The 22,952-nt window shown below is 38.5% G+C and overlaps 1 pseudogene; it reads right to left on the bottom strand.

The window, feature by feature from the left end:
* Window positions 1-16,878: 16,878 nt before the first annotated feature.
* LOC116637340 lies at window positions 16,879-22,650 on the bottom strand (annotated as a pseudogene).
* Between the last annotated feature and the right edge of the window lie 302 nt (window positions 22,651-22,952).

The following is a 22,952-nucleotide window of genomic DNA, read 5'->3' as shown; positions in this document are numbered from 1 at the left end:
AGAGATAGAGATATTGGTGTAGGTATAGGTATGGATATGGATATATAGTGTAGGTATATATTTGAAGAAAGTAACCATAATCACCTAAATTTATATTTTTCTGAGTTTTATATGGCCCATTCCATCAACCATTCTTCAGATGATTAGGCTCTTAAATCCCCCTACCCTCCTGGTCACCCCTCCTATGGAAACTCATCATTTTGTCAATGTCCTTTTATTATTTCCACAGTATTGTGAGAACATCTGGAGATGATACTTCTGTTAATGCTATGTAAGATTTATTTTTTCAACATCTGTGTCACACTGTTGACTCATTTTAAGCCTGGGGCCAAATGAAACCCTTAGGTCAATTATTTACCAAACTATCAGCTCTTAAACCATATGCTAAATATTTCTCCTAGTAACAAACTAATGAGAAAGATTTAAGGACTGGGAAGAAATTAATCTAAGCAAGACTCACAAATTTCAGAGAAATATGTTTCCATTTGAAATTCTCCATTTTTAAGGCAATTTTAGTTTTTTCCATTTGGCAACATCATAAAATTGAGTAAGATGGTATTTGGTAGTGAGTTCTGACAGACATTACATTGTGTATCATAAATCTATAACTAATAGGACTAAAATTGTTTAATTTTAGAATAAACTTCGTCAGAAATTTTAATTGAAAATTGTTACATAATTGTTTACTAGGTAAAACTGAAACATGTGGGAAGCACTCTGATATCTTCCATTCTCAAATATACTATTTATTTTACTTGATACAACATTGCTATACTGGGACTAGGGCCAAGCCTGAGCGAATTGTTGAATGAATCTATGAGAGTACTTTCTGTCCACTCTGTGTTAAAACCCCATTAGCACACTCTAAAAACCATTCACATCTCACCATCCTTGGAGTGTGCTCTTTGTGAGATAAATATACATTTTACTTTAGCTCTCTTCTTTAAATGCAAACACTTTGATAATATGAATGGGAAAAGAAACTCTTTTCTGTAATTGGCTAAAAAAAAATTATCTTTTCACAATCAAAAGAGATTGCATATTACACTTGTAAACCTAAAAGTAATAGTTCTAAAAGACAATGCTGTGGTGTTGGAAAATGTCAGTTTCCCACTTTCATTTTCTAATATTGTATCGAGTCATTGTGATGAAAGTATTGTAGCTCCTGAGTGCTGTGATTTCCATCATGACGAAGTATTCCATGGTGAAGGACAGATATCTCGTTCACATATCCAATTCCCACAACATGCCCTTTTAAAAGATTCATTAATTTAAAGTGGTGAGAAAATACTAAGATTTACTATTTGGGTCCATAATCTTAAGCACTTTCTTAAAATATTTGGCCCATTTTTGAAACAGAATTTCTTTGAAAAAAAAAAGAAAAATAATTTTCTTTCTTTCCTTCCCTTTCTTTCTTTCTTTCTTTTTTTTTTTTTTAAGATAAAACGTTCAGAACCACCAAAAAAAAATTTTTTTTCTTTGAAAAATCTACTTACTTTCTCCAGGGGAAAAAAAAAATTCCCTTCCCAATATTACTTTCCTTTTTCTGAAAAGAATTATTTCCTTTGAGAACATGGGATCGCTGATGCTCTCATGCCCCTGGTAAGTTCCCTGTCCAATTACCTATCATCGCCCAGCTGTGATTCACACCCTGAACTTAGATTTAATGGCTAAAAAAAAAAAAAAAAAAACCTCACATCCAGAATAGTTCAAATGAAACAGGTCAAAGGGACAGAGCACGGATAATTCTGAGCACACAGATGTTCAACAGAGACAGTTCGGAAACCAGCATGGAAACATCATTGCATCTGTAATCCCAGCGAGCTGTAGCCGTTAAAAACAGAGAAGCCATTAAACAATGTATGTTCACCTGTTTGTTCTGTCCTGCAATATTTACGTTCGCTGTGTGGTTGTTTTTCTGATTACACCACAAATTCACCAATTCATAACTGCTACAGATTGCTTTTTAGACACTGAAGAATCCACCTGGAAAGGAATTGGCTGAAGATTTAATAATAAAAAGACGGTAATGTGGTTTCCTCTCTAATGGGTCCTAGTAGTCACTACTAGTTTACTGTAACATTCAATAAAAATATAAATTTGAAGACAGCAGCCCTCCCACCAAAAGTAGTCCCACCAAAAGTAATTTTAGAGCAAAAATGGCAAAAGGAGGAAATAGAACAAAGCAGAGGAAATATTCAAACTGGTTAAAGAGGAAGGCCGTGTCAAATGAGTGTGAAGTCAGAGTTCACCAGAGCGACTTGTGAGCAGAAATCAAAGGTAACCTTTCCAGGCTGAGGTCACGCATCTTACTCAAGCTCTGGCTACACAGTGGAGATTCTGGGAGGCCTCCTCCTGATGGTCACCTTCAGATTGTTCACCTCCACAGGAAGACAGACATTTCATACATCTTGCCACAATGCAATATTGATTGTATAAGCTTACCATGTTGGTGCTCTGAGAAATACAAAGATCAACCAGCTTTCTGTTCTGAGTCCCACCCTCAAAGTGTCTAGAAGGGGAGAAACAGGAGCATAAGTAACATTAATACAGGGTAGAATCTGACAAGAACTATGAGAGAGGCATAAATTGCTGTGGGATTTTATAAAAGGGAAGGGACCACTGAAGCAAGAACAAGGAGAGAGAAATCTGGAAAAGTTCAGTAGTGGCTTCAGCGAGGAGATGGTATTTTCTAAATTTGGTGATTCACTGGTTGACCTAGTCATAAATCCTTTTTTCTCTTTCTTTCTTTCTTTCTTTCTTTCTTTCTTTCTTTCTTTCTTTCTTTCTTTCTTTCTTTCTTTCTTTCTTTTAGAGGGAGGGAGAGGGGGGTGAGCAAAAGGCAGGGGGAGAGGGAGAGAGAATCTTAAGCAGGCTCCATGCCCAGCACAGAGCCTTACGTGAGGCTCGATCTCATAACCCTGAAACCATGACCTCAGCCTGAGCCATAATCGAGTTGGATGCTTAACAGACTGAGCCACCCAGGTGCCCCCCTATAAATCTTTTACCATTCTTCTCCAGATTGTTTTGGTGGTCTCTTCATATTAAAGTGAGTAAAAGCAGAATATGAGCTTCACCAATATAGTGCAATGTTAGATAACGTGGTCAACACTTCTTGATAGAGGTGTAACTGGACTTAGCTAGTAAAACACATAAGTAGTTGCTAATCATCTAGCTGCATTGTCCAGTGTACCATGTACGGCTATTCATATTCAAATTAATTAAATTAAGTTCTTCAGTTGCATTAGCTAAATTTCAAGTGCTCAGTAGCTTCATGTGGCCAATGGCTACCATATCACACAGAGCAGATATATAATAGCTCCATCATGGCAGAGAGTTCTATTGGACAGCACTGAAAGAATGGGTATCAGAATTATGAAAACTGTGTACTTTGTCTTGGTGTTTTTCAGGCATCTCAGCATGAACAGTTACAAATGACATAAATTATATTCAAGTTAGAAGATCATGGCCATCGGGCGCCTGGGTGGCTCAGTCGGTTAAACGTCTGCCTTTGGTTCGGGTCATGATCCCAGATTCCCTGGATTGATCCCCTAATCGGGCTCCCTGTTCAGTGGGGAGTCTGCTTCTCCCTCTGCCCCTCACCCCGCTCATGCTCTCTCTCTCAAATAAATAAATAAAATCTTTAAAAAAAAGAAAACAGATCATGATGCCTAGAAAAATACAGTGACTGGATACATTATGTAATATAATTTAAAATGGTTAAGAGTGAAATTCCTTGAATTTTCAGAAAATGCCTTAGGACATTTACCTTTGACAACATTTTCAGGGAGGAAAATAAATATATCAGTATCCAAGAAGGAGAGGAGTACAGGGATAAGACCTCAGGAGTGGGGAGACAAGCAACTAAAGAAAAAGCAAGATCAGTAAACTGGGTAATAGGAATTAAGGAATAGAAGAAAAGAGGCAAAAAGAAACACACTTTAGTTAAGTGTCAGAAGTAATTTTTTTTTAAGTGGAAATGATAGAAACAGAAATACTCTGGAGGTAGAGAAGAAATATTTTCTGAGTCCATTATTCACATTATCTAATTCTCTGGATATATCTAAATCATCTCCAGGAAGACCACTTCCGCTACATAATTTCTCTCGTATGCACAAAATGCTTGTTATAAATTTGGCTGCTTATTTGTTTTAATTAAAAGAATATCTATATGTAATTTTAATGCTGTATTGAAATTAATCTTTTAACCTAAACATTATAAATTACAGTTGTAGAGCCCCACGGGATTAAAATATTATGTCACAGATCAGTGGAAATTTTCTTAATGATTCATAGCAAAATATAACCACCTGAAACTAAGCAAAAGTTTTCTAATGGGAATTCAAAGAAGACATAATAGTTTGCCCCATTTATATCTCTATCCTAATTAAAACAAACTTTGAAGGAACAGTCTAGGATTAAAATATATTTTAGGTAAGCAATACTTTTGTACTTCTCTCATTTGTGAAGCTGAGGAATGTGTACTCATGTTTCTTTAGAAAACCAGTACATTATCTTTCTAAAGGAATGAACTAGTTCTCCTTCTTATTGAGAAATTGGGGTTAAAGGAGAAATGTGTGCATTTAGAAGAGGAAACCCAGAGCACGTAATCTCATATGACATATTTCATGCTTTTTAATCAATGGAAGTGATTCTAAAGAATCTGGAGTTCCAGATTTTCTGTTCATAATTCTATTGTGGTAAATATTATTGCCACTCAAAGATATGTCCAGCTTATCTTTTTCAGGGTCATGGAAGGATTATACTTTGTATCCACCTTTCAAAGCCTGACACGGCCATATAAACTAATTCGACCAATGAAATGGGATGGAAGTGATGTCACATCCTGGCAAAAGTATTTAATTGCCAGTGCAAGACTTGATTCCGTGGATTACAGCTGTCCTGGACCCATGGCAAGAATGAATTATTCATTGTGTGGAGCCTCTGAGATATTTTAATTGTATATTACTATAGCCTAACATAGCCCGTCCTGGCTTAAACATTTTTGCTCTCTTTCAAACCTAACAGGGCCCCAATTCTGTCACGCATCCAAAATACAGCTTTTTCTTTCACTTACTATTAAAAATGTTTGGTGGATGCTTTGGTTCACTCAAAACAAATTATAAAAAATCCTCCCTGCCTAATTCTTTACATTCCCTCTACTTTTCGTAACAAATCCATTTACCTCCATTCAATTTTAAGAGACTTCTTAGCACCAAACTACAAAGCAGCCATCTTTTGCTTTTGTCCTGGTAAACAAGGACTGTTTGTGGGTTTTCTTTCCTTCTCTCTTAATTTCTCCTCCTTCTGCTTTTCACTAGAACCTAGAACCTAGACTTTTCACTAGAACTCAGACATTAGCTACCAACCCCTAATGTGACAAAAACATTAAAAAAAATATAAAAACAAACCTCTGCCACTAAATTGTCCTCGAGTGGGTATTTTTAAAATAGAGCAAACTGCAGCTGAGATCATAAGGGTGCTTTATTCATCAGGACTCTCACCCAAGCTAGTTTAGGTAAAAGGAGAGACATCAGTGGATCACTGAGATCAAGAAAGAGCTGAATCATGAGAAAGTGGCAAGGACAGGGAGATCATTGTTCTTCAGGAAAACCTGGAACCAGTGATAAAATCCTGGCAGCTATCCTTCCCTCCCCTTTGTTCCTATCTCTCTCCCTGTTCCAGCTTCATTCTCTAGCACTATAGACCGTTGCTTTCACATGACGGTGGCAGTTCACACATTTTATATCTTACACATTTCTCCACCTGGAAGATGTTGATGCTCTCTCAACTACAGTATGAGAAATCCCAAGGAAGCTCTCAGGTTGGCTTAGTTTGGGTCATACATCTGTACTTGAACCAAACAACTGTAACAAAAAGGAGATGGTGCACGGGAATCAGGTCTCTCTCGAACCACGTGAAAGACATTAGGGGTGGTCCCAGAGGTGGGACGACAGCAACCTAAGAAGGCAATACCATAGACGCCCACTGTAGACCCATTAAAAAAATCTACCATTTTTTTGCAAATAGTTTAATTTGATTTTAGTCTATATAATTAAGAAGTTGAGTATAACTACTGTAAAGGGTAATCAAGTTGGATTACAGGCGCCTGGGTGGCTCAGTCAGTTAAGCATCTGCCTTTGGCTCAGGTCATAATCCCAGGGTCCTGGGATCAAGCCCCACATGGGGTTGCTTGTTCAGCAGGGAGCTTGCTTCTCCGTCTCCCTCTGCTTGCCACTCCCCCTGCTTGTGTGTGTGCTCTCTCTCTGTCAAATAAATAAATAAAATCTTTAAAAAAAAAAAGTTGGATTACAGTGGGTTACATAGAGCTACCCTTGCACTGTACCAAGAAATCTACTCTTATTTGAAGGTACCTATATACTAGCTCCCAATTGCTATGTTTACTTTTAAACTAAAAATTAACACTAATCTGAAAACTATACTACCAACTTTGCATGAATATTAAATGAAAAAAAGTGGTTTTGGATCTCAGGCAAAAATATTTCCTGCAAAATAGGCAAAAATAACCTACAGGTTAGATCTGTGATGGGAATTCTCACCTCTTGTACTGACTGTTCTCCCCTCTCATAGTTCAGCTACGTCTGTATTTCACGAGGTTGAAAAGAACCTCTTATTTCACACTGAGAATCACATCTTCCAGGAAACTCTCCTATTCTCCTATATATGGATGAAAAACTGCATAGAGGAGGAGAATTCACTTGCTCTGCTCTTACACACACAAAAAAAATTTTTTAAACACTTCCATTGAAATAATGTATTAAGTATAAGAACACAGAATCTTCTTTGGTATATTCTTTATGTTATGAATTAGTTCATAGATCCATGAAAGCTCCCAGATGAGACTCTAGGATAGTAGAGATGCTTTTCATTTGGTGGGAGGAGTTTCAAAAAGCTAATTTCTACACCTTCTTCAGTCCTAACCTATTTCCTATGTACCACCATTTTAACATATTATGCCTATCTAAAAATCAAAACAAACTTGTATACTTAAAAGTAGGATGACTACAGCATTTATTGTCTAAACTTGCATACTTTTGAGATTCAAAGGGGACACTATTAATAATTATCCAGGACAGCAGAGTAAACTGAAACAGTTTTGCCCAAATCAAGTCATAAAATCATCTTACCTAAAAATAACAATTGATCAATTTGGCTTTCCATTATGCACCACTTTCTACTGTTATCGTAAAAGGGGAAAAAAAATTCCTTTGCCATGCCTTTTTTTTTTCCCCTGCAAAATGAGGAATGCCTACAATTAACTTCTTTTCCATGAAACGGCCACACGTAACTGATAGATTTTAAAGTAAGGCTGATTGTTTATACAGTCTTAAGTCATAGAAACACCAGTAGAATCCATACTTAGTTTCTTAGCCCAGCTAGGGGCTGTAAATAAGGCCCTAACAAACTGTTAACATTTGGATTTGGCCAAAAGCAAACCAGGCCTTGGAACTCCCCAAATGCGGTGGACCACAGCCTCTCCCCTCTCCCACAGCTCTGGAGATTTCCAATGGGCTGAGGCCTCTGTCCAACAGCAGAGCCGAAGCCATAAATCAGACTTTCCTTGGAATCATGGTGAGAGGACTGGAGCTGTTACTGGCCTATTTTTATCCTCAACAAAGACCTTTCTATCCTGAGTTGTTAAGAGACAATACTTTCAGATTAAAACAGAAAGGAACCCATCATCTGAGCGCTATAGGCACTTACCGTGAAGAAAGAAAAGCAAAAATCATTTTGAAGTAATCACGTTTACCAGGATTACATATGGTTTGAGCCTCCATTTCAGTTCCCTTTCAGTTCCTAGCACTGTGCTGCCATTACCCAGTTACCATATGGAACAATATAGATATCCATACTAGGCATTAATGGCAGCATAAATTCTGAGTGCTGCCTCCCTGCCCATTAATTCCAGCACTTCCTTTACTCTCCCAAAAAATGTGAAGATCAAATATTTCTTAGTATTGATCATCACTTAAACCTTTTATAGATGTTGGAAAAACTCTCCTCTTTGTAAGTGCCCTTTCCCCCTGTGATCTACTGAGAAGTTTTTCCCACCCTCTATACATAAAGAAACAGATTTCATTTAACTATGCAGCACATTTTTTATGAACTTCATGGCCTGTAGCCCATAATTCTGAAGCATTGAAACAGAGATGTCAGACTTTAGATATATTTTGTTCTCTTCCTGAATGGAAGGTTAGGAGAAGCAGGTAACATTTTAGAGCGCTGTTTGAAAGAAATCTCTGGTTGGCAACTGAGTGTTGAAATATTAAGGCCAGTGATGCGATCACACACTACTAAAACTCTATGAGTGAGTAGAGTTTAGTCCCTTCTTCGGGATCACCACTGTGCTGGATGAAGCCACTTAAAAGTGAATTTTGTCACTTTGTGAAGACAAGTTCTCCAGGACCCGACGCATCTATCAAAGTATGATCTATTACCTCTAATAATGCTTAAATATAGGATGAGATTATCCAATCATTTTTCAAATAAATCTGTCTGGAAGGTATAAATCATAGCTCAGTGAGAGACAAGGAAGCTCATAATATCCTGCTCTGTATCCATTTGGAGTATGAATCAATCGATCATGCTCACAATGAAGTGAACAACTTATGTGCCTCACAGTATTAAAAATAACTTTAGTTTGTGAATCACATAGTTTTCTCATCGGTATGCGATAGTCTTTTTTAAGTTTGTGAAATAAATGTTAAAGAGTGAGGGGAATGAACACCTTCACACATATATGTGTGTATATGTACATATGCTTATGTGTGTGTGTGTATAAAGAGAATGAATCGATATAGATATATAGAATCAATAGATATAGATACATGTAGAGAGAGAATGAATATATAGAGATGCTTGAATGAATTAATCACAGACAATCCAAAAAAAAAAAAAAAAAGGTGTTTAGGGATAAAACAATTATTGACCAATGAATTATATGGTGTAGTGTTTGGTGCATACCAGCTGAGCAAATGGGACTTTCTCTTCCAAGCCCGTGGGTCTTTAGGGGCTAAGTTTTTTAATTCAGTTTTCCACAGTTCTAAAGGTTAAACAGTATATGCCCAGTTAATCGTCATGAGCTCTTAACTTCATAAAATGTAAAGGGCTCCTAGACACCTGAGATATGCAACCTAAGTCATCTCCTCAATTATAAGAGTCATTCAGTCTTCATTTGGGTTTTAAGGCCTTAGGATTTTTATGTGCTTAGGAAATTTTTCAAGTGATCATAAAACTGAGCGTAGAGTTGCCTCCAACAGTTTAGGTTTCCTCTAAGCATCACGACTAACTGTGACTAATCCCCTAAATTAATTTAATTTCATAGAAAGAAGCATCTCAAAATACAGAGCAGAATCATTTTCTTGAAGATGAGCCAGATCGTATACCCACTGTTCCTGAATGCTGTGAATTCATCTGGGGACATTTAACATTCCATAGTTCAACAACCCTGGCGAATTTGTATTCCTAGGGAGTAGTAAACTTTCACTTTCCTTCTTAGAATATTTTATATCTGAATATAGTGTATGCCCCAGTTTTTTTTTACTTTCTTGCCTTAATAACTTACTTTTTTTTTTAATTTTTTTATTGTTATGTTAATCCCCATACATTACATCATTAGTTTTAGATATAGTGTTCCATGATTCATTGTTTGTGCATAACACCCAGTGCTCCATGCAGAACGTGCCCTCCTCAATACCCATCACCAGGCTAACCCATCCTCCCAACCCCCTCCCCTCTAGGGGAAGAATGAAGGGGGGGAAATCGGAGGGGGAGAAGAACCATGAGAGACGATGGACTCTGAAAAACAATAACTTACTTTTAAATTGAAATAGAGAAAAGAGACTTAAGTTGATCAAAACAGAAAGGAACAACAGAGAAATAGACACCAAAAAGGCCTCTTTTCTTATTTTTCCATTTCAAGTATTATGGGTTTTGGGTTTTTTGGTTGTTGTTTTTTTTTTTTTTGTCATTCTAATAATACCTTTACAGAATTTGGCTTGTTGTCTAGATATTAAAAAATGGATGAGAATTTATATTCTAAAGCATAACATACCCACATAGCAATGAGATTGGAAAATACTCTCTTACTGATCTCTGACTCTCAACAATTCACCCTAAGCTACAAAAGCAGGTAAAAAAAATTATGAGTAGCAAAAAAGAGGTAATAAATTTTCCATAATTTAATTATTATAATTGCGTTACCCGCCTACAGAAAAATGCAAGTTGAAATGTACAGGGTTCCAGATGCTGGATTGATAAAAGTCTGAAAATTAGCTGTTAATAAAAACTGGTAATAATTTAGCCTAAGGTATGCCAGTGAACTGAATGAACATTATTGAAACTTATGGGAAAACGTTCTCTTGGAAAAGAACATCTCAATTTTTCTAAAAAGTATTTTGTGAACATTGCTCTAAAAGTTTTATAATTTGACTCATTATAGAAGCCCTTCAATCACCCCCAAATTGTAGCCAAAACTCAAACAACAAAAAAGGACTCCCTTCGGTTGCCAATGTTGAAATTGCTTTTCCTGTTCAACCCCCTTGCTATCTAAGGGGCTCCCTGAGGCAAACATCTGAATGCATGCAGGGAAGCTTCCTTTGGATTTGAGATTGCAGTTGCCCAAAATAAAAACTTAATTTCTCCCCAGATTATTTCTTAAGAATCACATTGTTTATTTTCATAATATGGGCAAGCTTACCTATCTCAGGGTAACTCTCGTTAATTGACTTGGTGGTGTCCATTTCCCCAATCATGTTATGGTATCCTAAACACTTACCTCCCTGAGGCTCACAATTCACCACCCAGCAATTTGAGAATAGAGTGTATCTAAACTCCTCTGGGTAACCAGCAACCCCCTGCTGAATTCTGTGGAACCCCCTCGCCAAGGTTCAGTAATGAAATGCATATTTTGCTAGCTAGTACCATCCAGCTTTAGGAAACAGTGTTTTCTCATTTTCTTTCTTTCTTAATTCCTTTCTATCTTTCTTTCTTTCTTTTTTTTTTTTTTTTTTTTTCTAGTTTACCACACCATAGAAAACTAGTGGAGAAATATTTCTCCTTTTTCCTGACACTAGAAAAGGTTTCTAGATTCCTTGGATGTGAAGAGGAGATCTGGCTCCATTACCTAATAATGGTGATCATTATGTACTTAAGGTTTTTTTTATTACTCAAATTATTCTATTTTTGGCAGAAAATAGGATCAAAAACTAAGCAGAGAATAATATAATCACTATCAGAAGTGCTGAGGAATATGAACAAACAGCTATTTTCAGCTGTTTTCTAATTTTTACTACTCCTACAAACATGTCAAAAGCCCAAATGGATCCCACAATGTTGAAATAAATATGTACATTTCAAGTAATACTGTAAGAAAGAGCATGCTATTGGACTGTCCTCAACGAAGGAAAGAAGAGTGAATCTTTTTGCATATGTTTATCGAAAGCACTGGGAGAATATGTTGACTCACTTTAAGACTCCCAGATATGCAAAACCATAAGAATCAAGACACATTTGGGTCCACTACTAAGTGGCTAAACAGGGGCATGTGGATGGCTCGGTCAGTGAAGTATCTGCCTTCGGCTCAGGTCATGATCTCAGGGTCCTGGGATTAAGGCCCCATGTCAGGCTCCCACTCAGCGGGGGTCTGCTTCTGCTTCTCCTTCTGCCCCTCCCCGCCTCTACTCGTGCTCTCTCTCTAATAAATAAATAAAATCTTAAAAAAAAAAAAAAAGCTTAAGTGGCTAAATATCCCCACTTGGGGGTTAGCACACCTGCATTCATGCTTTGATTTTGCCACTTCACTAACTGTATGGTGTGGGGCACATAAAGGACACAACGTATAAAAGCCCATAGCAGAATTCCACAGAATGAGAACTACCTTTTAGAAGCAAATCAATCTGACTGCTGACTTTGGTTATAAAATGATAGGCCTCGGCCCATTGTCAGGATGGTTGAAGACAGAAAAAAAATATTAAATGTTGCTACATAAAAATAACTGTGGGTTTCCAACAGCAGGCTGAGAGGAAGGGGATTGGGGCAGCAGTAGAGAGGAGGGCAGAAACCTATAGAAGGGAGTAGGCAGGAGTGAAGCCAGACCAGCCAGACGGCAAGGGCCGGCCTGGGACGCAAAGGGACAGAACAGTGTTTGACCAGTGCCCCTGGAAAAAGAGACGGCTGATGGAATTTTAGGAACAAGGATGTGTAATATTCACTGTTAAGGATTTTTTTTTAATGTTAGGCTATGCTGTACAACTTAAACCACTGAGGAAATAACTGTTCTTAAACATAGCTCCTCCAACCTGTCGAATGACTGACAAATCCCTAATAACCTGACTCTTCCTGTATTATAGGAGTGGTGTTGAGGAAACGCAACATGGCTGCCTCCCACGACACGAAGCAGAAAGGAGGCCACGGGCAGTCTAAGGAAAAAGAAACGTCAAAGAGAAAGGAATTTAGAGGAAAACGTGGCTAGGAGAAATTGCCATCAATTGTGGGGGACAGATTGGGACCTGAAGCCATTTTTATCGAAATATCAAGGGATCATATTCCTCCACACGCTGAGGCTTGAAGAAGCCCAGGCAGTTAGCATCCAGGCTACAACATGAAGCAATTAGCTTTGGGGTCTTGAGTCCAGTTAGCACTCATTAGGTCAAGGAGAGCCACAGAGTGGGTACCTGTGGCTATTACTGACTATTTTAGTAATGTTTACTTTAAAAGTATACAGTTACATCTTCTCTCAGCCCACCTACAGATAAAAACACAGCTTAAAATAGTGGAGTCATCTCCAGATTAGTAGAAAATGTGATCATTCAGGAATCATAAGCAAAATAATCTGCTTTTGTCAAACTCTATCTAGAAGGCAACATCTCTAAAACCCTTCAGGTTACTAGGCTGATAATAAACCAGACTCATAAGTTAATTAATAGGGAGGCATATATATATATCAAAAAAGGCTATATATAGGGGCATATATATATATATATATATATAGCAAAAAAATGTTAATTCCTATAGCTGCCTACTCTCTATCTACAAGAACTTGAAAATAAAGGAAAGAATACTGTCCTATGGAAAATAAATGGTAAATTCAATCCACAATGATTCAAAGCAGAAGAAGTAGTGCAAAAGTCATTTAAAGAGATGTAATAACACAACCCAAGAAAGAAATATTAGCCGTGAAGTAAAGAAAAAAAAAAGTGGTTTTTCAAAGACGAAAACTGTAAGTACTTACTGGAGCACTTGCTGAGAAAATGGTACATTATCCTTAAGGTCTCAACTTGTTGAATCAGTGGATATCAGGTGCATTTACGTTCCCTTAGTTGGGCATCTTGAAACGTTCAAATCATGAACCTAACTCCACAATTACTCAACAAAGCAAACTCCTGGGTAGAGTTTGGCTTTCCATGCAGCTTGTTTGGAAGGAGTTAAAACATTACTGTAGGTTAATAAATTGGCCATTCTGTTTATACATCAGGGTTTTGAGTTCATAGTGTAAGTTTCTCCCTGACAGAAAAAACCACTTTCAGACAGTTGAAAAACAGGCTGCTGAGTCTATAAAGCTGAGGGCCATGTTCTGGATCATTACAAACAATTCAAATAATAACCACCCCGAGAAATGCCTTGGGAAGTAGCAAGAGACCCTCTGTCAGGTGTGACCCTCACTGTTCAAAGGAATGAAATTTAACAAGAAAACACCACACTAACATTCATTATTCTCCTAATCTATAATGACTCAAATCACTGCTTTCAAATATTCTTATTTCAAATAAAGAATTAGAAAATAATAAAGTAACTGTATTCCATTTAGTGTAATAAGCTATCAAAAACAGAAGAAATGGGTGTTATAGGCAACTGATGAATCATTGAACACTACATCTAAAACTAATGATGTACTATATGTTGGCTTATTGAATTTATTTTATTTTATTTATTTATTTATTTATTATTTATTTATTTATTTATTTATTATGTTATGTTAGTCACCATACAGTACTTCATTAGTTTTGGCTTACTGAATTAAATAAAAAAAAAAAAAAAAAGGCAGAAATGGAATGGTTAGATTAAAATATATCCCAAAAAAACCCCCCCCAAAAAAAAACAAAAAATAAAAAACAAAGCCCTGAGAAACTTAACTCCCCATTTTGATTTAGTTTGAAAACTAATATTTCTTCATCTGTTACTACATTACGATTTAGCTAATTGTAACATAATACAGTAAGTTTAGGTTTTCCTTTTTATTTTAATATGTTGTGCTCAGAGATCTAGGTAGCACCTTTGTGATGTTTTTTCTATTATTTCCCAAGTAGAAAAAAACTTTGTTATCTGGGAATAACATTATTTTTGGCTTGACCTTGTGTGGAAAACTGTAATGACACATGCAGCTGTTGAAATGTAAATGAGAAATAAGTTAACCACATTTGGAAACTACACTTTTGACTGCAGCCTACTGTCCTTTCATTTAGCCTGATAAGCTGTACTTAACCTTTGTTTAACAGAGAACACTATTAGGTATAAGCGATTTAGCTTAATTTCTGATATTTCATACTAATTATTCTGTTTTCATGGGGTAGAATTGAAAGAGATCAGATAGTTAAACTAAAGTGTGTCTTAAATGATATTCCATGGAAGGATATATGAAACACATTTTATTTCCTTGTCTGGAAAAGTAGATGTCGCTCCGTGTAGAATCCGTGTAAACTGATGGGAAATGTATTCCCAAGTACAGTCCATGTCACCCACTCACCACAATAATCAAGACAGCAGTCACATGGCTTTGAGACCAAAACTCACAGAGCTTAACACATAAAGGTGAAATGCATATTACAAAACTTCTTCAAAATTTGAAAGCATTTTTTAATTCACTTACTAAAGATTGATCTTCAAAGTGCTAGGCCTTATTTTGGTGGGGGAGGTACAAACCCCTGGAGCTTTCATTCTCATGTGGAGATCAACCCTAAACCAAATAAATTAAAATGTGTTGTCTGCTAGATATGATACACGATAAGGAGAAAAACAAAGAAGGTAAGGCATAGGAGTTTTGGGGGGGTAGGTTTTGCAATTTTAAATAGGATAGCAAGGAAGACTTTCCTAAGCAGAAGACATTTGAGTAAAAAACTAAAAAAATGGGGCACCTGGGTGACTCAGTCGGTCAAGCGTCTGCCTTCTGCTCAGGTCATGATCCCAGGGTCCTGGGATCGAGTCCCACATCAGGCTCCTTGCTCAGCAGGGAGCCTGCTTCTCCCTCTCCTCCCCACTCACACTCTCTCTCACTATCTTTGTGTCTCTCTCTCTGTCTCAAATAAATACATAAAATCTTAAAAAAAAAAAAAAAATGGAGAGGAAGCCATGCAGATTTGGGGAAGATCTCTCTAAGCAGAGAGAACAAGTGCAACATTTCCGAGGTGGAAGCAAGCCCAGCCATTTCAAGGATTAACAGGCAAGTCCCGTGTCTGGAGCAAGGGGAAGAAGGGATGAGTAGGAAGAGATGTGAAGAGAGAGGAAACAGGCCCAGGGTGAGAAGGGGATTCTGTAGGATCTTCTAGGTAACAAAAGGACTTTGGCTTTCTGCATGAAATGAAAGCCATTGGAAGGTTTTGAGCATGAGTGCCATGATCTGAATTATCTTTTAAGAGGATTTCTCCAGCTGCTGTGTTAGGAAGATAATGAAGGAGTCAAGAAACCCACAGTTGAAAAATGCTGGCATTTGGAAAGCAGCTCATAAAACAACTACTGATTGAAAAAACTATATATATTTTTGTGTGTGCAGCAAGAGTATATTAGACTTCTCCAGAGGAGCAGAACCAGTAAGATGTATATATATACATGATTATGGAGTCTGAAGCTCCAAGATCTACAGGGTGAGTTGGCAGGCTGGAGACCCAGGAAGAGCGATGTTTCAGTTGGAGTCTGAAGGCAGGAAAAAAGCCAAAATTCCAGTTCAAAGGCACTCAGGCAGGGAGAATCCTCTCTTACTCTAGGGAGTGTCAGCCTTTTTGTTCTATTCAGGCCTTCAAATGATTGGACGCAGCCCAATCACATTAGGAAGGGCACTCTGCTTTACTCAGTCTGCCAATTTACATGTTAATCTTATCCAAAATGGTCTCACAGAAACACCCAGAATAATTTTTGACCAAATAGCTAGGCACTCCAGGAGCAGTCAAGTTGACAAACAAAATTAACCATCATAAGTGCACCCCTTGTCAACATGGCCTCATACATACCTCCAAAATTATTTGGAGATTAAACTATACTTAATCTCCAAATACAGATGATACCAGGTCATTATCCCATTTAACATGATAAACTATCCTGCATACAACCAAGAATGCACTAACCCCTTCCCCAAAAGAAGTCAAGTCCCTGAGTGATGTTTACTCTTCTTATAACTTAATACTATGGTATAAATTAACATTACTTAAATACTATGATATTAAGTCAATACATCTTATGTCACATGATAAGGGGGTAAGAGAAAACAAAGACATTCATTATATATATGGTTGTGAATATTTTGTTGTGATTTCTCTTGTGTATGTACATAAATACATTATTTGTAATATGTAATATGGATATATACAAATACATTCACAAAATAGGGAGAAAATATTCATGACAACTACAATCCTCATTTCTGTAACTGGTCATATGGTCATAACTGCTATTTAGAACTACCTTTTCCCATTATTTCTTCTGTATTTCTTTTGCCTTAATCAAGCCTCTCAGCTGGTCATGGTTCTTTACCTGATGAGGTAACTCAGACTTTCATTCCTGAAGGGTCTGGGTCATAGTAGTCCTGCCTGGACTGTGTTTTAGCTTTTCATAGACCTTACTCACAAGGCAATGAATGTCCTAAGGAATCTATATTCCAGACATACTCTCCCTTACACCCATTGGGGCATAGTACACCAATTTCTTCAAGGTGCCCAGGATCCAGTCATTCCAGCCAGCCCAGTAACTCTCTGCTTTACCTAGATTCAGAGGCCTGAGAAGCCCAAAATAGCCAGGCTTCAGTCTTAACTTTCAGTTCAATGAAATCATTGTGTCTCCTGGTAGAAGCTTTCTTCCCTCTGGAACTCAGACCTCTAGGCCAGCAGAGCATAAGGGCGTGTGAACAGGAAGCAAAAATTTGCCATGAATCACTAGAAGTAATGATGAATGATGCCACTCCCGTTTCCACCCGTTGATTCCTGGACCTATGACTCCTGGCTATCGAGAAACAGCACCATATATTGGACACTGATTCAGAGAGCATGCAGCCTTCTGGAAAACCTTGTCCCAGCCCTGTAAGGTATTGTCCTCAAGCTGGCACTACAGCTGAGTCCTCAATGGCTATTCCAACCTTCTGTCAAGTCAGCTGCTCGGAGGATGGTGGGAATTACTGTAAGACCAGTGAATTTTAGAAGCATAGGCCCACTTCATTTTCTGTGAAGTGAGTTCCTTGATCAGAGCCAATGCTGTGTGGAACACGATGGCAGTAGATAAGGCATTCTACAAGTCCATGAATGGTAATTTTGGCAGAATCACTGTATTCAAAGAAAGCAAATTTGTACCCAGAGTGTCTATTCCAGTTTAACAAAAAATGCTGCTCTTTTCATGAAGGAAGCAGAGCAATATCATCGACCTGCCACAGGTAGCTGGATAATCACCTTGAGGAATGATGCCATACTGGGGACTTGGGGCTGATCTCAGCTGTTGTCAGATTGGGCACTCAGTAGTGGCTGTCATCAGGTCAGCCTGGGTGAGTGGAAGTCCATGTGGCTGAGCCCATGCATCATCTCCATCCCTGCCACTGTGGTAATGACAAGGATGACTGGGGAAAGAGGCTGACCAGGCTCCACAGCATGGGTCATCCTGTCCATTTGGTCATTAAAATCCTCCTCTCTTGAGGTCACCCTTTGGTCTCATTCACTGGAACACAAATATCCTCACATTTTTTGCCCATTCTGAGAAGTCTGTCCACTCTTTACCAAGTTTCCTGGTGACTAATTTTCTAATCATGTTCCTTCCAAGTCTCTGACCATCCAACTGAACCACTGACAACAGCCCGTGAAGTGGTATATAATCATATGTCCAACCATTTCTCTTTCCAAGTAAAGTGAACAGCCAGGGTACACTACTTGGAGTTCTGCCCACTGGGAGGATTTCCCTTCATTGCTGTCCCTCAGGGATGTCCCAGAAAGGAACAGTAATACTGCAGCTGTCCACTTTCAGGTGGTGCCTGCATATCATATGGAACCATCTGTAAACTAGGCCTGAGTCCTCTCTTCCTCTTCAGCTGATCACAGGGAAATCCCCATGAGGCCATAGATGCAGGCTTAGGAGAGAGAAAGACCTAAGTCCTCTCTTCCACTTCAACTGATCACAGGGAAATTCCCACGAGGCCATAGGTGCAGGCTTAGGAGAGAGAAAGACCTAAGTCCTCTCTTCCTCTTCAGCTGATCACAGGGAAATCCCCATGAGGCCATAGGTGCAGGCTTAGGAGAGAGAAAGTGGGGACCATGGACATTTGAGCCACCTCTTTGTGTAACTTAGTTGTGTCTTCAGGGCCTGGTCAATCCTAATCATGTATGTATCACTTCTATTAGACGATGGAGTGCTGCTGTCACACAACTTTATGGCCCGGTGGGTCATTACATGCAGTTCATGATGGACAGGTCACATGGTAACTTGGTGACCCACAGTAAAGCATTCAATCTCTACTAAGTGCTAAGAGCAGTCCAAAAGCTGTTTCTCAAAAGATTAGTAATTATCTATGAAGGATGACAGAGCTTTGCTCCAAAATCCTAAAGGCTTATGCTGCAAATCACCTATAGGGGCTCCAAACAGCATCCCTATCTGCCACTGACACTTCAAACACCATTGGATCTACTGGATCCAATGGCTAAGGTAGCAAAGCAGCTTGTACACTAGCCTGGATTTGTTGCAGAGCCTTCTCTTGTTCTGCACTTCACTCAAAACTAGCACCTTTTTGGATCACAAGATAAATGAGCCACAATAACGGACCCAAATGAGTACTATGTTGCTTCCAAAACCCAAAGAGGCCAATAGGCATTATATCTTTTCTTGTTGTAGAAGGGGCCAGAAGCAACGACTTACTCTTGAACTTAAAAGGGATATCTCAATATGCCTCACACCACTGGATCCCTAGAAATTTCACTGAGGTAAGGGATCCCTGCATTTTTGTGGGATTTATTTCCCACACTCTGACACACAAATATCTTACCAATAAGTCTAGAGTAGTTGCTACTTCTTACTCACTAGGTCCAAGCAGCATGATGTCATTAGTGTAATAAAACAATATAATATCTTGTGGAAGAGAAAGTCAATCAAGATCCTTGTGAACTAAATGCCCTACATAAACTAACATTATGTAGGCCTAGAGAGTTGATATATCCCTAATATAGGAAAGTGAAGGTGTAGTGTTGCCCTTGACAGCTGAAAGCAAACTACTTCTGGTGGGCCTCATGGACAGATATGGAGAAAGAACTTACCAGATCAACAGGTGTAATTCCAGTACCAGGAGATGTGTTAATTTGTTCAAGCAATGAAACTACTTCTGGCACAGCAGCTGCACTTGGAGTCACCACCTGGTTAAGCTTATGAAAATCCACCGTCATCCTCCAAGATTCATTTGTCACCTCACAGACCAAATAGGCAAGTTGAACGGGGATGTGGTAGAAATCACCACTCCTGCATCTTTCAAGTCCCTGATTATAGCACTAATCTTTGCAATCCCTCCAGGGATGCAGTATTGCTTTTGATTTACTATTTTCCTTGATAGAGACAGTTCTAATGGATTCCACTTGCTCTTTCCCACCAGAATAGCCTTTACTCCACAGGTCAGAAAACCAATGTGGGGATTATGTCACCTAAGTCTGTCTATTCCAATGATGCATTGTGGAGCAGGAGAAATAACCACAGGATGAGTTTGGGGACCCACTGGACCTGCTGTGAGATGGACAGGAACTAAAATTCCATTCATCACCTGACCTCCAAAAGCCCCTACTAGTAGACCACAGTGATATTTTGGGTCTCTTGGAATCAAATCAGAATTAGTATCTAGTAGTTCCTGAAATGTCTGATTATTTCCTTTTCCGCACTATACAGTTACCCTGAAAAAAAAAAAAAAAAACCCATAGGTCCCTTTGGGGGAAGGCTGGAGAAAGATTAACAGCATGAATTTTTGGCAGTGTTCCAGAATCCTTCCTCAAGGGGATTTGGTCTTCTCTTCATTCAAGGGGTTTGAGGTCTGGCTCAAGTCTGGGAATTTATTGAAGGGGCCATACCCTGTTTTTATGAGTCAGTTTAGACCTTTGTTCACTTAAACTAGAACTTTTCTGCTTATATATATCAGGTAAGAATTTAGTAGGCTTCCTATCTATTTCACTTCTAGGAACACCGTGATCAACTAGCCAACACCATAGATAGATCTGTGTGAATCAGACTATTCTGATAGCTTTCATTCTGCTATCCATTACACTAACCATAACCTCCTTGCCTTTGGTGGTTAAGTGCTGCAACTTGACCCCTACCACACAGGGATCCAATTACTGCCATGCATTTAGGTTTCCCAATCCAGTAACCTCAGTTCCCACCATGAGGTCTGTCTTACAGAGAAGAGTGGTCACAGAGCTCTTCAAGGATGCTGGGGCTCCCCTCACAAATTTATGTCTTAGAGTAGTGGTGAAAGGTATGACTTCTGGACCCTCCCAGAGTGGGTGAATGGGTCTTAAATGACAAATCCATTCTAATATTCTAATCTCCCTAAGCCTTTGAACCCTCTACATTAAGCAAAGGCAGGCAGGGCCTTTCTTACTCACTCACTGTGGTCTACCATTTGGTCCGTGTTTCAGCAGCAAACTGTCTGACGCCTTTGAACTCCCTGAACTACAATATTAAATGCATAATGTCTGCTTATTAAAGCCCCGTCAAAAAATTCAGCCTGATCCAGCTTAAAAGTTCTTCTACCATTATCCCAAACCCTTAGTATCCATTCCCACAAATGTTCCCCAGATTTCTGTCTGTAGAAATAGAAAGATCAAGCAGTTCATTTAAAGTGTAGCACACCTCTGTGTGAATCACTGTGTACCTCACCTTTAAGGGCCTTGCTGGGACTTGAGTCTAGTTATGGGTCTAGAAGCAAAGATGGCTGGTGGAGGTGGGTCCTGAGGAGAATCAGCATTGTTTTGCAGGGCAACTACCTTAGGGAAAAGCTACTACAGTTTCTTCAGGTGAGGCAGAGTTAATCTCCTCAGTCAGGGTGGACAGGCCTCTTCAACTAGCAAAGAAGACTCATCAGATTTTAGGGGTTCAATATCCCCAGTTTCATCGGAGTCTTCCCACATGTTCCCATTCCAACTCTTAGGATCTCATTCTTTTTCCATCAGCACTCTTACTTTACAAGTAAACATACTGCAAAGCTGGGAGTTCAACTTGGATTACAGTTCAGCCAGTTTCAGGATGAGATTCTGGGTTAGATTCATCAACCTCACCCTGCAGCTATAGGAGTTAAGGGTCTCCTTTCAAGAATACATGGGAACTTTCAGGTCACTTGTGCACCTGAGCTGGGCATTTGTATCTCTGAGCTCATCCTTTTCTTTCACCATTTTGTCCAGAGACATCAGGAGCAATCAGCCAACCTGATTATATTCATTTGTTTGATAAAAACATCTAACGATATTATACACATTGTCACCCAGATACTTGCTTCTTATAAGTGATTGATTACTGTATCAAATGGTAATATTTTGCATATCTCTATTGCCAGATCATGCCATAGATTATTAGTGATCTCCTTACTACTAGAAATAAAGTCATTGGCATCTTTAAATCTAATCATATTAAAAAGCCAATCCCAGAAACCCCAGAAAACTCATCCTTAAAGTTCTGTTTCTCTAGAATCATTCTTGGTATCAAAACTGTATTAGTCAGGGTTCTTCACAGAAACAGAACTAATTATACATACCATATATATATTAGATATATCTGTCTTAGAAAAGGAGAGAAAGAGATTTATTATAAGGAATTGGCTCACATAATTATGGAAACTGGCATAAGTCCCAAGACCTGTAGGGTGAGTCGGCAAGCAGGAGACCAGAGGAAAGCCAGTGATATAGTTCCAGTCTGAAGGCTGGCAGGCTTCATATGCAGGAAGAGTTGATGTTTCAATCTGAGTCTACAGGCTGGAAAAAGCTGATATCCCAGTTCAGAGGCAGTCAGGCAGAACGAATTCTCTCACTTAGAGAAAGGTCAGCTTTTTTGTTCTATGTGGGTCTTCCACTGATAAGATGTGGTCCACCCACATCAGGAAAGGCAATTCACTTTACTTTGTCAACTTAAATGTTAACATTCAAAAACACTCTCATAGATGTACCCACAATAATGTATGACCATATATCTGGGCACCTCATGGTCTAATCAAGTTGACACATAAAATTAACCAACACAAAGAGGTTTTAACGATAAAAAAATTATCAAACATTTCTCCCTCATATACATGCTACATATATACAAGCATACCTCATTTTATTGTGCTTCACTTTATTGCACATCACAGATACTGCTTTTTTTTTTTTTTTACAGATTGAAGGTTTGTAGCAATCCTGCATCAAGCAGGTCTATCAATGCCATTGTTCCAACAATATATGCTCATTTCATGTATCTGTATCAATGCCATTGTTCCAACAATATATGCTCATTTCATGTATCTGTGTCAATGCCATTTTTCCAACAATATATGCTCATTTCATGTATCTGTATCAATGCCATTTTTCCAACAATATATGCTCATTTCATGTATCTGTGTCAATGCCATTTTTCCAACAATATATGCTCATTTCATGTATCTATCAATGCCATTTTTCCAACAATATATGCTCATTTCATGTATCTGTGTCAATGCCATTTTTCCAACAATATATGCTCATTTCATG

Source organism: Phoca vitulina, unplaced genomic scaffold (assembly GCF_004348235.1).
Source record: "Phoca vitulina isolate PV1807 unplaced genomic scaffold, GSC_HSeal_1.0 scaffold14, whole genome shotgun sequence".
NCBI lineage: Eukaryota > Metazoa > Chordata > Mammalia > Carnivora > Phocidae > Phoca > Phoca vitulina.
The sequence above is the reverse complement of the archived record's forward strand: the minus strand, read 5'-3'. Positions and strand labels throughout refer to the sequence as shown.